The sequence below is a fragment of the Dermacentor silvarum genome, chromosome 2, assembly GCF_013339745.2.
Source record: "Dermacentor silvarum isolate Dsil-2018 chromosome 2, BIME_Dsil_1.4, whole genome shotgun sequence".
NCBI lineage: Eukaryota > Metazoa > Arthropoda > Arachnida > Ixodida > Ixodidae > Dermacentor > Dermacentor silvarum.
The window spans coordinates 68032034-68047130 of NC_051155.1; the positions used below are offsets into that span (position 1 = coordinate 68032034).

A 15097-nucleotide genomic window follows, 5' to 3' on the forward strand; every position below is an offset into this window, starting at 1 on the left:
CGTACAGCTCGTGCACGACGCAGTTAATAGTGAATAAAGTGGTTGGTGAGCGCATACCAGTGCTACGATGTCTGCGCCAGAGCTGCCCAATATCAGCATTGCTGTTTTGTTTGTACATCGAATCCTTTTGTCTACATGTTATTGCAAGCGAGCATATACGTGGGTTCAAACTGCAACAGGTAGAAGTGAGGTTGCTGGCCTATGCCGACGACATTGCCGCTTTTTGTACGGATTATGACAGTACTCGGCATGTTGTTAAAACTGTGGAAAGTTTTTGTCTTTCAAGTGGAAGCTGCGTGAACTGGGGAAAGTCTATGGGGTTTTGGCACGGCTATTGGCCGTCTAAGCCAGACACTTTCGCGAATTTAAGATTCGTGACCACTCCTGTTAAATATTTGGGAGTGCCCTTAGAAAATTATCAGGACAGCGAACCTTAATGGCGCAACGAAATTGGCAACTTACGCGAGAAAACTAATAACTGGAATGGCTGGAATATGTCAGTCTTTGCAAGAGCGACAGTATGCAACTTATTTTTTATAAGTAAGTTGTGGTATGTAATGCAAGTGATACACTGTTCAAGAATGAATGTCCAGAAACTTCACAGAATATTGGCAGTGTTCGTTTGGGGCTCCTCATGGGAGCGAACAAGGAGAACCAATTTGTTTAGGCGAGTCCGTGATGGCGGGTTGGCGTTAGGCCATTTGTATCTACGTCAAATAGTTAATCAGTTTATGTTCTTCAGAGACGTAAAAGATCCCTTCCTTCGAACATTGTGCCAGGTTCGGTTGGGTAATGCCCTACCAGATCTTGTCTCAACGGATCACATCCACGGTTGCATTCGGAGTTATTTAAAAGAGGTTGTTATGTCCACCCGTTTTTTGTTTGTGCGGTTTTCTACAAACTACTTAAGTGATGTGGGTCGGAAAAAGTTATACAGAGACCTGTGTGATGTGGTGTTACCTGTGCCGCTATATAGATCTTTGTACAGTACCTCAAGAGGAAAGGATGTGCTTAAGCGTGTCAAGAAAATGATGGTACCTCCAGGCGTTAAAACATTTTTCTTTCGTTTACACACCGGGACACTGACCGTCAAGACATGGATGGCAGAAAGGGGACTTTTCGTGCCCTGGGGAGTACACTGCCAAATATGTAAGCGAGACGAAACTATTGACCATGTGTTTGTAGAGTGTTGGGACGCGGTATTCCTGTGGGACATTCTACAGAGGACCCTAAAGAAAGACTTTCCGCTGCACCCTCAAGGAATCCGTTTCTTGGCTATCGATAACGAAGATGGAGTGCCTTATGATTTAATTATGCTCATTGTATTGCACAGTGTCTGGAAATGTCGCATGGCCGTCCGAAATGCAGACGTTGACGCCAGAGCAGCTCGCCAATACTTCAAAGAAAGTATTCACAGATATGTAGAAGAACAGAAAGCACGAATACCTGTGCTACACTGGTTGCCTTGTGTAAAAATTCCTTTTGAATATGAAATTTATTTAGAATTACTTTCTCCAAGACAGGAGAATCCTTTTAGCATTTGACTATTTTTATGTATTTCAGTCCTGTATTTCTTGTAACTGGCAATAAAGAAAAAAAAAAAAGCCCGGCTAGCTCAGTCGGTAGAGCATGAGACTCTTAATCTCAGGGTCGTCGGTTCGAGCCCCACGTTGGGCGGATTGTTTTGCAACCTCGTAATCGTCCTCCAATCATAAGGGTTAAATTGTATGAAACGATTCTTTTGTGTTTTAGTTCCTCGAAAAGAAAAAAAATTTTACCGTCCCGCAGCTAGCGTGATCATAAAAATGTATGCACGATCGGAGGGAGCGCAAGCCCGGCTAGCCCAGTCGGTAGAGCATGAGACTCTTAATCTCAGGGTCGTGGGTTCGAGCCCCAAGTTGGGCGGATAGTTTTGCAACTTCGTAATCGTCCTCCAGTCATAAGGGTTAAACTGTATGAAACGATTCTTTTGTATATTTTGTTCCGCGAAAAGAAAAAAAATTACCGTCGCGCAGCTAGCGTAATCATAAAAATGTATGTACGATCGGAGGGAGCTGCGAGCCCGGCTAGCTCAGTCGGTAGAGCATGAGACTCTTAATCTCAGGGTCGTGGGTTCGAGCCCCACGTTGGGCGGATTGTTTTGCAACCTCGTAATCGTCCTCCAGTCATAAGGGTTAAATTGCATGAAACGATTCTTTTGTATATTTTGTTCCGCGAAAAGAAAAAAAAATTACCGTAGCGCAGCTAGCGTGATCAGAATAATGTATGTACGATCGGAGGGAGCGCGAGCCCGGCTAGCTCAGTGGATTCCACTTCCGGCCGCGAAAGCGTACTGATGTGTTTTTCATGTGCTCCAACGGGGCGGGGCTGGTGCTAGCGGCCCAGCTTAGCCGCGGAAACAGGGACGACATTGAAGACAACCAGGACTACCAAGTGTTGCTGCCTCATCTGCCAAAAGGTCGGATTGTTTTGAAAACGCTTTTTTTGAACGGTGACCCACGAGCAAGGCCGTACAGGGTTGAAGACTACCGGGATGCCCTTGGTCGTTTGGAATTGCTGCCTGAGGTTGATGCCTTAGGAGCATTTCAAATGAATCATGTGTGGGCTGCTACGTTCAAGAGTCATGAAAGTATGAAGAAGTTGTTGACGACTGGGAATATTACTGTGAAAGGCAGAAAGTGTCTGGAAGTCGACCCGAATAACCAAGATGTCCGAGTGAAAATCCACTGGGTCCTTCCTAATGTGACGAACGACGACATTCGTATGGCTTCCGAGCCATTCGGCGAGGTGATGGAAGCGACAAAGGAGCGCTGGCGTGTCCTCGGAATTTCGGAAAAGGCTACTACAACGCGCGTGCTGAACCTCAGGCTGAAGGCCGGAGTCACAATTGAAGACATCCCTTATCAAGTACGTGTCGCCGGTGAGCCTGCCCTCGTAGTTATTCCAGGCAAGGCGCCACTCTGCTTGCGCTGCCAAGGAAAAGGGCATATCCGCCGCGACTGCCGAATCCCCCTATGTTCACGGTGCCGCCGGTTCGGCCATGACGAAACCCAGTGCGTACCCACGTACGCGAACATAACGGGCCCCAGAAAGGACGCTGACGTATCAGACAACATCATGGACGAGGCTGAAGCTGAAGAAGTAGCAGCGAAGGTGACAATGAAACAAGAAGCGGTGGAAACGCCCCCGGCAGGGATACATCAACGTGAGTCAACAACTAGTGAAAGGAAAGAGCTGGAATAAAATGCGACAGGACCAAATAGTGAAGACGTGCACAACAAAATGGCCGAAAATTGTTTACCGCAGAGGAAACCGTCGAGTGAACCTCAGGATACACCGCCAAATGAAACGTCGACAGTGCAGTGTGAAACGATGGGTGGCGTTGTAGAGGCGTCGACAAAGCGTATGCACAGCGACAGTATTGGTGAACCAGACCATCTCGAAGATGCAGATGACGGGGGGCCGCCAATGAAAACGGCTTTGACGCGATGAACGTCGTTGAAGCCGAAACCGAACATTCTTTCTGGTAGACGCCCGCTGGAGAAACCGGCGGAATAAGGCGGGGTCTCGCTACCCCTTGCTAAGTAAGCAACATGGGACCGCCAAAGCGACAACGCATGGACGATGCTGTCCCGTCCAGTCACCGAACTTCGGTTGACGAGGCAGGCAACAGACAGCGAGTTCATCCCGACCAACCACGGCCGCAACTCAGTGAAGACTCTAATGCACCCTTGCTCCCTGAGGTAAACACTGCGCGATCCATCAGCTCTTCGCAACTTAAAGACGAAAGGCTCGGTCTTGCCTTATCTGTTGCCACTGTAAATGTACGAGGATTGGCGACCAAGAAACGACAAAATCAACTTAACCGACTTTTTCTGGAAAATAACTTGTACATAGTAGCCGTGCAAGAAACAAAGATTGAAAGTGAGGAGCAGACGGATCGCATGGTGGAAACTTTTCGAAGGCATTTTAATGTTTGTGTTAGCCACGCAGTAGGCACATCCAGTGGTTGTGCAGTTTACATAAGGAATAACATAGGCATCGAAGGCGAAAAAGTTGTTGCGTCGGAGGCGATACGATTGCTTGTTCTTGACTTTTCGTATTGTGCAAGGGAATGGCGTGCTATCTGTATATACGCACCAAACACCGATTATGAGCGCGTTGTGTTGTTTGAAGAGTTAAAAAAAGTTTTGAAATGCGAAAAATGTTTAATTATGTTTGGCGACTTTAATTGTGTGTGTTTCGTTGAAGATCGAGCCAAAAACACCCCTGTACGAGATAAAAGTTCACGGTTGCTTGTTTCACTGCTTCAGGAATATTATTTAGAGGATCTTGGATATTTATTGTTAAGAGGAAGCCGCCCTACCTACACCCATTATCAGCGCGGAAGCTGTGCTAGGCTGGATAGGATATATGTTAGAGTCGATCTTGCCAGAGATTGTAACCACTATGAAGTAAAACGTGTCATTTAGCGACCATAGCCTTGTAATGGCTACACTAGGAACCAACTTGAGAAAAATCCGTTTTAATTGGGCTTTATGGAAATTCAATGTGAAACTTTTACATGACGAAAAATTTATGGAGTGTGTAACAAGAAGAATTGAACAAATGGCATCCACGGTATCACATGGTTGGGCAGCTGAGTGGGAAAACTTTAAGACCGCAGTCAAGATGATTGCGATTGAAAGGGGAAGCATTAATTGTCAAATGCAAAAGAGTAATGAAAAGGAACTCCAGTGCCAACTCGATTTTCTTATGTGCATGGAAAGCAGCAATCCCGACATGTACATAAAAGAAATTCGTGAAGTAAAAAACAAACTAGAAGTAATTGCAACGGAAAAGTACAGGGCCGCAGTGATACGGGCGCGAGCTGAGAAGATGTGGCTTGGTGAAACGCCCAACAAGCAAGCGATGTCCGATGAAGGAAAATATGCGGCTCAACATGAAATACGACAGATCCTCTAATGCAACGAAGTGACATCAGACAGGAGTAAAATTGAGCAAGCATTTGTTGAGCATTACAGCGAATTATTTGCGAATAACAAGGGCGGGAAAACTGGGCTAAGAACCGAGGTTATCAACTTAATACCCAGGCTTGATGAACAAGTTAAGACGCAATTAGAACAGCCAATAAGTATAGATGAAGTGAGAAGTGCCATTAAAGAATTGGCTCCAGGAAAAATACCCGGACCAGATGGAATAGGCGCAGCTTTTTACAAAATGTTCATCGAGGAAATCAGCCCCATTTTGCATAAGGTAATTCAAAACGCTTATGAGGAAAAATTGTTACCGCCTTCCTTTCGCGCTGCTCATGTGGTTTTAATACCTAAAACGGATGATCCTGCGAAACTTTTATCAATAGGGGCCTATCGCCCAATAACTCTTACAAATGTTGACTATAATATCTACACAAAAATTTTGGCTAAACGTCTGCAAAGCGTTATGATGCTTCTCGTTGGACCGCACCATACATGTGGAATAAAAGGGCGTTCGATATGTACAAATGTGCATGTAGCCCGCAGTGTTCTCGAATGCTGTGATGCTATATCAGGACGAGTTGCAATGTTACAACTCGATCTCGCTAAGGCTTCTGACCGTGTCACACACGATGTCCTTTTTTCTGTGTTTCAGCATGCCAATGTTGGCAAAGTGTTATCAGAAGGTTTAAAGATGGCTTATAGTGATTGTACTGTGCGCATTATAGTTAACAAGAACCTCACCCAGAATATTGACGTCCGGTCATCTATAAAACAAGTATGTGCGTTGTCATCACTGCTCTTCGCTCTTTACCTTGAACCCTTCTGCCTTAGCCTTATTAATAACGAAAATGTACATGGTTTCAGGCTTCAGACGCATCACGTGAAAATCCTTGCCTACGCTGATGACGTAGGTGTTTTTTGCACTGACCGCAAAAGCATAGAAGAAGCCATTAGCGTCACCACAGATTTTTGTAAACAGACAGGCTGCGCGATAAATTGGGAGAAAAGTATCGGTTTCTGGCACGGAACATGGGACGTTAAACCAGAAAAATTTTCGAGCCTTACGTGGGCAAGAAGTCCGTCTACGTATTTAGGCGTTCCTCTTGAGCATTATAACCAAACAGCAGATTACAGGGATGGCCTGACGCCAAGGGTGAAGGAGAAAGTTGGAGGATGGAAAGGCCGTGAATTATCGATCTTTGTTCGGGCCAGTGCGTGCAATGTGTTTTTGATTGCCAAAGTGTGGTATGTGTTGTAATTTTTATCAATGTCACGCGTCCATGTGCAAAAACTGCACCGAATATTTGCGGTGTTCATTTGGGGCTCCAGTTGGGAGAGAGTTAGCCGAACTAATCTATTTCGCTCAGTGAAAGACGGAGGCCTGGGCCTTTCGCATCTGTTCATCCGGCAGATTGTGTCGCGTTTTATGTTCATGCGGGACCAGAGAGACCCGTTTTTGAGAGAAATGATGCAAATGCGCTTGAAAATTGTATTGCCTGCATTTGTTGTCTAGTGCGACTACATTTGATTGTGGCGTAAAAGGTTACTTCAGAGAAGTAGTGGCGACATTTAGGATACTTAAAACACGCTTCTCTTTCGAGTACCTAAGCCTTGTACCGAGAAAGAAGCTGTATAAAGATTTAATTGATGTGATGATGCCAGTCCCATTATACAGATCCCTATACAATGGAGACCCAGGGCAGGATGTTTTAAAGAGAGTTAGAAGAATGACTGTTAGAGGAGCTGTTAAAACGTTCTTTTTCAAATTACACACAAACACACTCCCGGTAAAAACATGGCTAGATGAGAGAGGAATATTTGTACCTTGGACGACCAACTGCCTCTTGTGTAAGAAACCCGAAACCATCGAGCACACGTTTATTTATTGATTGTTGGGACCCAGTATTTTTTGGGGATGTGTTGCAACGAACCCTGAAGAAAGAGTTACCGATAACACCATATGGAATTCGATACCTTTCAGTACAGAATGAAAATAACGTTCCTTATGACATGATTATGATCTGGGCCTTCATAGCCTTTGGGTCACAAGAATGGCAGTTAGGCACGCCGACCCCAAAATAAAGTCAACCAGGGAAAACTTTATAGAGAACGTAACCTACATGCGCGAGGTATATAGCTCTTTAGCCGAGCCTCCAGATTGGCTTTCGGTACTTGATGACTTGGCTAAAATGAAGAAATTTTAGTCTATCACACTGGTCAAGCAGACCAAAGCGGTTTTTATCTATGTACGTGCTTTCTATTTGAATAAAGGTTCTAAAAAAACCCGGCTAGCTCAGTCGGTAAAGCATGAGACTCTTAATCTCAGGGTCGTGGGTTCGAGCTCCACGTTGGGCGGATTGTTTTGCAACCTCGTAATCGTCCTCCAGTCATAAGGGTTAAATTGTATGAAACGATACTTTGGTATTTTAGTTCCGCGAAAAGAAAAAAAGTTACCGTTGCGCAGCTAGCGTAATCATAAAATAGTATGTACGATGGGAGGGCGCGCGAGCCCGGCTAGCTCAGTCGGTAGAGCATGAGACTCTTAATCTCAGGGTCGTGGGTTCGAGCCCAACGTTGGGCGGATTGTTTTGCAACCTCGTAATCGTCCTCCAGTCATAAGGGTTAAATTGTATGAAACGATTCTTTTGTTTTTTTGTTCCGCGAAAAGAAAAAAAATGTCACAGTTTCGCCCTAAGGGCGAAGCAATGAATGCGATAGCAAGACAGCAATGTCGTACGAAGTAAGGTGAGCGGCTTTGGTAGCAATATGAATTGTAGTAAACGTGAGCTGATTAAGTAAGCAGGTGTGCTGCGGCGTAAGTACACCGACATGAAGAGAGACTAGATGACCACGAGAAGGCGCGTGTGAAACGGTGGTGTTGATGAGAAGCGCTTCCCGTGGGCAGCGCGTGCGAAGGGACACACCTGTAGCGCTGCACTGCCGATCCGGGCAGCATTGCATGTGTAGCGTGCGTTGGAAAATGTGGCCCGGCTATTACTAACTGAATGAACAAGTGTGGCGTGAGCGCGCACAAACAAACATGAATAGAACACACTGAATGACTGCAGACAACGACTGTCAAAACGCCGGCAGCAAGCGCATACGCCGCAGCGGCGAAGGTACGTGCGGTCTATCGCTTCAACGGAAACTGAGCGGCGAATGCGCGGCACATAAAGGCCAGAGCCGTGGGGAGATAAGAGACGGTGCGGGCGGAGCGACGAGCGCGGTTGTTGGCAGAGTAGAAGTGCGCCCCCCCCCCCCCCCCCGCTCCCTCCGGCGCTGGCTTCCCGCTTCCTTGCTTGCGCGTGGGAGAGATAAGAGACGGTGCGGTCGAGCGACGAGCGCGGTTGTTGGCAGAATAGTAGAAGTGCCCCCCCCCCCCCCACTTTGTCCGGCGCTGGCTTCCCGCTTCGTTGCTTGCGCGTGGGAGATTGAGCGCGTTCGCTCTCCGTGGTAGCGCGCGTCCCCGCACGTTTCCGCTCGGGCATACGGCGCGCGGTGAAAATTTTATCTACACGGAACCTCACGGCGACGGCGACGCCGACGGCAGAAATCCGGTTGAAGTGTTCATATAATTGCTATCGCAATACAAATTACCGTCACGCAGCTAGCGTGATCACAAAAATGTGTGTACGATCGGAGAGAGCGCGAGCCCGGCTAGCTCAGTGGGGCTGTGCGCTCTTTCTACGGAATAATATTAGGATATCTCTTGAAAATGTATTTAGTGATGATAGCGGGCGCATTATAATGTGTGATTTTTTTGTTTTGTACTCAGAAGTGTGAGAGAACCATAGTCATCACGGGAGACTTCAACTATGTCTGCAAAGTGGAAGACAGAGCCCGTAAGCAGCCTGGTCTCGATGTAAGTGCGCTACGTTTAGCAGCACTGGTGGAAGAACATAATTTAGAGGATGTAGGCGCCGTTTTGGCCAATAATAATGCACCTCAGTTCACTCATTTTCAAGGGGACAGCCACGCAAGACTGGATCGTGTCTATGTTTCTGCGGAAGCGATACCATTGTGCAGTGATTATGAAATCAGCCATGTTTATTTTAGCGACCACAGTTCGGTCCTTTTTCCACTTGGTCCAAAAAAGCCTTCAAGTTTCAACTGGGGACTATGGAAATTCAATGAAGAACTGCTGCAGGACGAAACCTTTGTAAAAAAAATTCAAGATAGCCTCAAAGAGCTGTTATCGGGTGGTCAAAAAGATTATACAGAAAAGTGGGAGTGTTTTAAGCAAGAAACGAAGTTAACAGCGATAGAAAGATCCAGTGTCTTACACCACCAGGAAAAAAGAAAAGTAATGGAATTACAAAGTGAGCTCAACTTTTATTTAAGCATGGAGAGCAACCATCCGGGATGTTTCGCAAAAGAAATAAAACAAACGAAAGCAGAGTTGGAACTTGTCGATAAGGAAAAATATCGTGGTGCAATTATACGCGCACGTGCAGAACGTTTATGGTGTGGGGAACAACCTACAAAGCGCTCGCTTTCTGATGAAAAGAGTTATGCCGCGAGAAAAGAGATAAATGCGATAACATACCAAAATGTAGCAGTACGGGACAAAGAAACCGTCCAACGCGCCATTGTAGAATTTTACGACGAACTTTTAGGACAGGAACCGCAATGTGAACAAGGTTTCAATCGCGAATTCTTACACCTTTTGCCCGGACTGGAAGAGGAAGACCGAAAAAGATTAGAAATGCCAATTAGCATCAAAGAAATAGAGGAAGCTATAGATGACTTGAGCCTTGGCAAAACGCCAGGACCTGACGGATTGGGTGGGGCATTCTATAAATTTTTCAAAACAGAAATAGCTACACCCCTTTATCACGTAATCACAGAAGCTTATGAACACCAGTTACTGCCGCCATAGTTTCGCGAGAGCCACATTGTACTGATACCAAAATCCACCGAATCCACATCTCTCCTATCTGTGCGAGCCTATCCTCCAATCAGCCTAACGAATACAGACTATATAGTATACACAAAACTTTTGGGCAGAAGGTTACAAAGCATAATAACACGATTGATAGGGCCACATCAAACATGTGGCATCAAGGGCAGGTCAATTACCACTAACATACACGTAGCAAGAACAGTACTTGAGTATTGTGATGACTTTTCTGGTAGGGTGGCCATGCTACAATTGGACTTGGAAAAAGCATTCGATAGGGTGACGCACGCTATTCTTTTCGATGTTTTGGAGCATGTGAACGTGGGATAAATCTTTACAAAAGGGATTAGAATGTGCTATGCAGACATCTCCACAAGAGTGATAGTTAACAGAACACTCAGCACCAGCATTCAAGTCAGATCTTCCGTGAGACAGGGATGTGGTTTATCGCCTTTACTGTTTGCCCTATATCTCGAGCCATTGTGTCTAAAGATATTAGATGATAGCAACATCAGAGGTTTTAGGGTGGGTTACAGTGAAGTAAAACTGCTGGCATACGCGGATGACGTCGCTGTTTTTTGTGATGACACGCAGAGTGTAAGCAATGCTGTGAATGTTGTGACAAAATATTGTAAAATGACAGGAAGCGTAATAAATTGGGCCAAGTCGACTGGCATATGGTATGGACAGTGGGAGGACACACCTCCATTTTTTGCAAAAATACAGCGAACAAATTTGCCGACCAAGTACTTAGGGTACCTCTACAACACCACCAGGACACAAAAGATTATTGGCAAGGAGAGGTGGAAGAAATGAAGGCAAAAACGGCGAAGTTCGGTGGACGAGATCTGTTAATGTTCATCCGAGCAACGGTGTGCAATGTATTCTTAGTGGCCAAAATTTGGTATGTGCTGCAAGCATTATGCGCATCAAGAGTCAGCATACAAAGAATACACAGGCAGTTTGCCATCTTTATTTGGGGTTCCGTCTGGGAGCGCACCAGTCGAACTAATTTGTTTAGGACGGTGAAAAGTGGAGGCCTAGGGTTAGCTCATCTTTTTTTAAGACAAGTCGTGTCCAGATTTTTGTTTCTACATGATCAAAAAGATCTGTTTTTGCGCGCAGTCCTTCAAACGCGTTTGCGTAACGCGCTGCCTCAATTTGTTGTGTCCTTAAATTATACAATAGGGCCTAGGATCAGAGGCTTCCTGCGAGAAGTCGTGTTGTCTTTTGAATTCTTACACGTGCGCTTTTCAATGGATTACCTTGCATCTGTTAAGCGCAAAAGACTTTACAAAGATTTACTTGATGTATCATTGCCAGTGCCTGTGTATCGTTCAATGTACCACGTTGAATCCAGTGGAAGGAATGTGCTGAAAAGAGTGAAGAGGATGCCGATACGGTCATCCGTAAAAACGTTTTTCTTTCAATTACGCACTGGAACGCTTCCAGTGAAGCCATGGCTGAGGGAAAGGGGAATCTTTGTACCGTGGTCCGTGAACTGCCTGAGATGCAGGCAACCAGAAACTATTGAGCATATGTTTCTTGATTGTTCAGATGCGGTGTTCCTATGGGACATCCTACAACGAACGTTGAAAGAAGAATTGCCGATTACACCATACGACATCCGCTTCTTGCCAACTGAAAACGCAAATAAGTCATGTGACATGTTTATGGCACTGTGTTTACACAGCGTCTGCAAGATTCGAATGGATGTGCGCCATGAGAGGCTAGATATTCGTCCTGCGAAAGATCATTTTAAGGAAAGCATGCTGTATCTGCGTGAAGCTTACCGAGCAAAAAAAGAACCACCCGAATGGATACATGTATTGGATGAATTAGTGGCGATCAAGTGATTTCAACTATTTGCAAGGACCCAAGACGGTCATTGCTTTTATCATTGTAAAGTGTATATGTTATCTGTGTATGTCGAAGACCGGCAATAAAGAAAAAAAAACCGGCTAGCCCAGTCATTCTGCTTCCGGCCACCGAGCGTGACGGTTCGTGGGATCATGGCCTCTTCAAGAGCAGCGACAGCGGCTACTTTTGGCCGCGGAAACAGGTACAGCAACGACGAAGAAACGGAATACCAGTTTATTTTGCCTCAACTGCCAAAAGGACGAATAGTGAATAACACCGTGTTTCTGCATGGTGATGTACGAGCGAGGCCTTACAAGGTCGAAGATTTTAGGGATGCCCTAACGCCTACGAGCCTGCTACCGGAAATTGTGTGCCTTGGGGCCTACCAAGTTAATCATGTGTGGGCGGTGACCCTCAGTGACGCAGCTGCAACGAAGCGCCTGCTGGCCTTGAAAGAACTTCAGGTGAAGGGGCGGCGATGTGTGATCGACCCTCAGGATCAGCAGGTGAAGCTCAGACTTCACTGGCTGCTGCACGGTATGGCCGAGGAAGACGTCCGGACTGCATTGGCGGCCTTCGGCAAGGTAGAAGAGGTGAGTCGAGAGAAGTGGCGTGTCCAAGGTGTAGCAGACAAATGTTCCACCACGAGGGCTGTTCTTCTCAAGCTGAAGAGCGGCCTGAAAGTGGAAGATATTCCTCACCAGATACGTGTTGCCGGAGAGTTTGCCTTGGTGGTGGTACAGATAGAATCACACTTGTCTAGAGCAGTCGAGCGGCCGGCTGCGGGCTGCAACAGCGCCGCGTACCGGCAGTCGCTGGGTTCGAGATATGTTGGATGCAAGCGCCAAAAGGCCTGCACGCGGCATGTGCACTTGCGGCCTATCTGCGATGTCAGCCTGTAAATTTGATAAGAGATAGTCAGTTATCTTACTTTTTTTCTTCTCCTTTTTTTTGCTTGCTGTCGCTTGTGGAACGACCGCTGTCCGGGATAAGCGTGGATGTGCAACGGAATGCATGCACTGGCTCTGAGAACTTCACATGATTCAAGATAAAAAATGGGAATGATTCATCGGCGTCTGGGTGAATGGTGACGTCAACGCCAATTGGCACATGAAGTGATAGACGCAAACGACGACTGACGCGAAGTAAAACGCATTTTTTGCTATGTTATCAGCTGCGGCGCCGGCTGCACGCGACGAAGCAGGCAGCGAATAAGCGCAGATCTCGCCCACCCACTTTCGTGAAAAAATCTACAGGCCGATAACAGCAATGGCCGCGAGAAGCCATGCCGCATGCACGCTTTTGGCGCTTGAATCCAACATATCTCGAACCCAGCGACTGCCGGTAAGCGGCGCTTCTGCAGTCCGCAGCCGGCCGCTGGACTGCTCTAGACAAGTGTGATTCTATCTGTACCCGGTCGGCCGATGCAGTGCCTCCGCTGCCAAGGCACTGGGCACGTGCGGCGGGAGTGTAAGGTGCCACGCTGCTCCCGCTGCCGACGTTACGGGCACATTGACACCGAATGCGTCAAGACCTACGCTACCGCGACTGGCCCAGCCGCGAGTCAAGAGGCAGCAGAACTCGTCATGGATGTGGTCGAGACCGAAGACGCTGCTAAGGGAGCCGGAGACCTTGTGCACCCAGCGACAGGTGCTGGGTCGGTACCGGGGGGCGTTGACGCCAAGGGAAAGGGAACTACGGAGCAAGTGACTGCGCCGGCACGGGTCGACGCGGAAGCTGTCCATGCAAAAGAAGGCGCAAGTGAAGACGAAGGAGACGACGACGATGGAGCGATGCAACAGGGCGAGGCCGCTATCGACGGTGACCGGGCTGCTAGTCTCGGAGCCACCTTCAAGCGTCCCCGTGATGAGGCCGAGGACAAGGACAACGCGGCAACCAGCTCCAGTGATGGGCCGCCGGCGAAATCGCCTCTTGGGAGGCGCTCGAGCTTCAAACCAAAGCCGAACGTTCCGTCCGACAGAAAGCCTGGGGACAAAGCCCAGCAGACAAATAACGACGAGAAACCGGGCGGTCCCGGAGACGGCTAGCCGACGGCTGGTCGTGAGGGGTAAGCACCAGGCTCCGGGCCTACCTCATTCTCTAGTTCATCATGGCTCCTACCCGCAGGGGCGTCTGCGTCAGCAGGCGTTTGGTGAGTTGCGCCACCACGTACCCGTGAACACGAGGGTTGGACCCTCCCGCGTGTAGGCGTGCGTGGCTTAGCCGTGTCCGGGGAAAAGAGGATCCTGGGGGTTGAGCCGATGCCGGGTGCTCGGACCTTCATTGCCCCTCGGCTGAGGCAACACACCTCTTTGGCCTCCGCTTCACGTAGACGGCACCCCTGGACTGACCCACCCAGAGGAAATCGGTAGTCGCCTTTTCCTGTCCTTCTCTTCAATCTTCGTCTTTCTCCCTCACTTTTAATCTTTCCTGTCTTCTTTTCTCTTCCATTTACTTCTAACTTTCCTGGCGGCGAGGGTTAACCTTGTGTGTCATAACCACCCTTGGTTATACGTATTTGGTTATAGTGAGAACGTACAGCTGGCGTTTGTGGGACTTGTGTTTACAAGTCCTACATCGTCCCCTTGTTGGGCTCCATGGTGGGTGGCTGGCGTTCCTGCCGAATGAATATTATTTTTATGGCTTGGTCCTTCCCCGCTTTACCCGATCGCCCCCAGAAAAGGGGGCGCACCGATGAAGTGTTCCAGTTTTTTGGACGACAAAAAGAAAATTTTCCGAGATACCATGTAATACATTCCCAGAAACCAGAAAAGACAGCAAGAATTATGTCACCTTTCGTAGTTGCAAAATCCCTGACGGAAACCTTTGGTGCAGGCTATAAAGTATCTAAGATGGCGAGCGGTGATCTCCTTCTGGAGCTCCGTGAGAAGAAGGAATATGAAAATCTGCCTAAGCTAGTGACATTCGGGAACATCCCGGTGACAGTTACCCCACATCGTACTATGAACACAATTCGAGGTGTCGTGTCCGATGATGACCTGATGGAACTGACTGAAGCCGAACTTCTAGAGGGTTGGAATGATCAGAATGTGATCAATGTCAAAAGAATTAAAATGAGGCGCGACGGAAAAGAGATCAATACCAAACACCTAGTACTCACATTTGGTTCAAGCAACCTGCCCGATACTATCGAGACAGGGTATATGAAGATCAGGGTTAGGCCTTATATCCTAAATCCTCTGCGATGCTTTAAGTGCCAACGATTTGGCCACAGTTCTCAGAACTGCCGTGGCCGCCTCACCTGTGCCAAATGTGCCCACGAACATCCATCCGAATCCTGTGAAAACGCTCTACACTGTGTAAACTGCGATGGGGAGCATGCCGCATACTCGCGGTC

General features: G+C 47.5%; 3 non-coding genes across 3 annotated transcripts; all 3 read left to right on the forward strand.

Annotated features, from left to right (window-relative positions):
- The first annotated feature begins 1604 nt into the window (after nt 1–1604).
- Nucleotides 1605–1677, forward strand: Trnak-cuu (transfer RNA lysine (anticodon CUU)). Its single transcript has one exon. It is a non-coding gene; the product is annotated as a tRNA-Lys (tRNA).
- A 383-nt stretch (nt 1678–2060) lies between these two features.
- Trnak-cuu (transfer RNA lysine (anticodon CUU)) lies at nt 2061–2133 on the forward strand. Its single transcript has one exon. It is a non-coding gene; the product is annotated as a tRNA-Lys (tRNA).
- Nucleotides 2134–7487: 5354 nt separating this feature from the next.
- Trnak-cuu (transfer RNA lysine (anticodon CUU)) lies at nt 7488–7560 on the forward strand. The gene has a single exon. It is a non-coding gene; the product is annotated as a tRNA-Lys (tRNA).
- Nucleotides 7561–15097: the final 7537 nt, after the last annotated feature.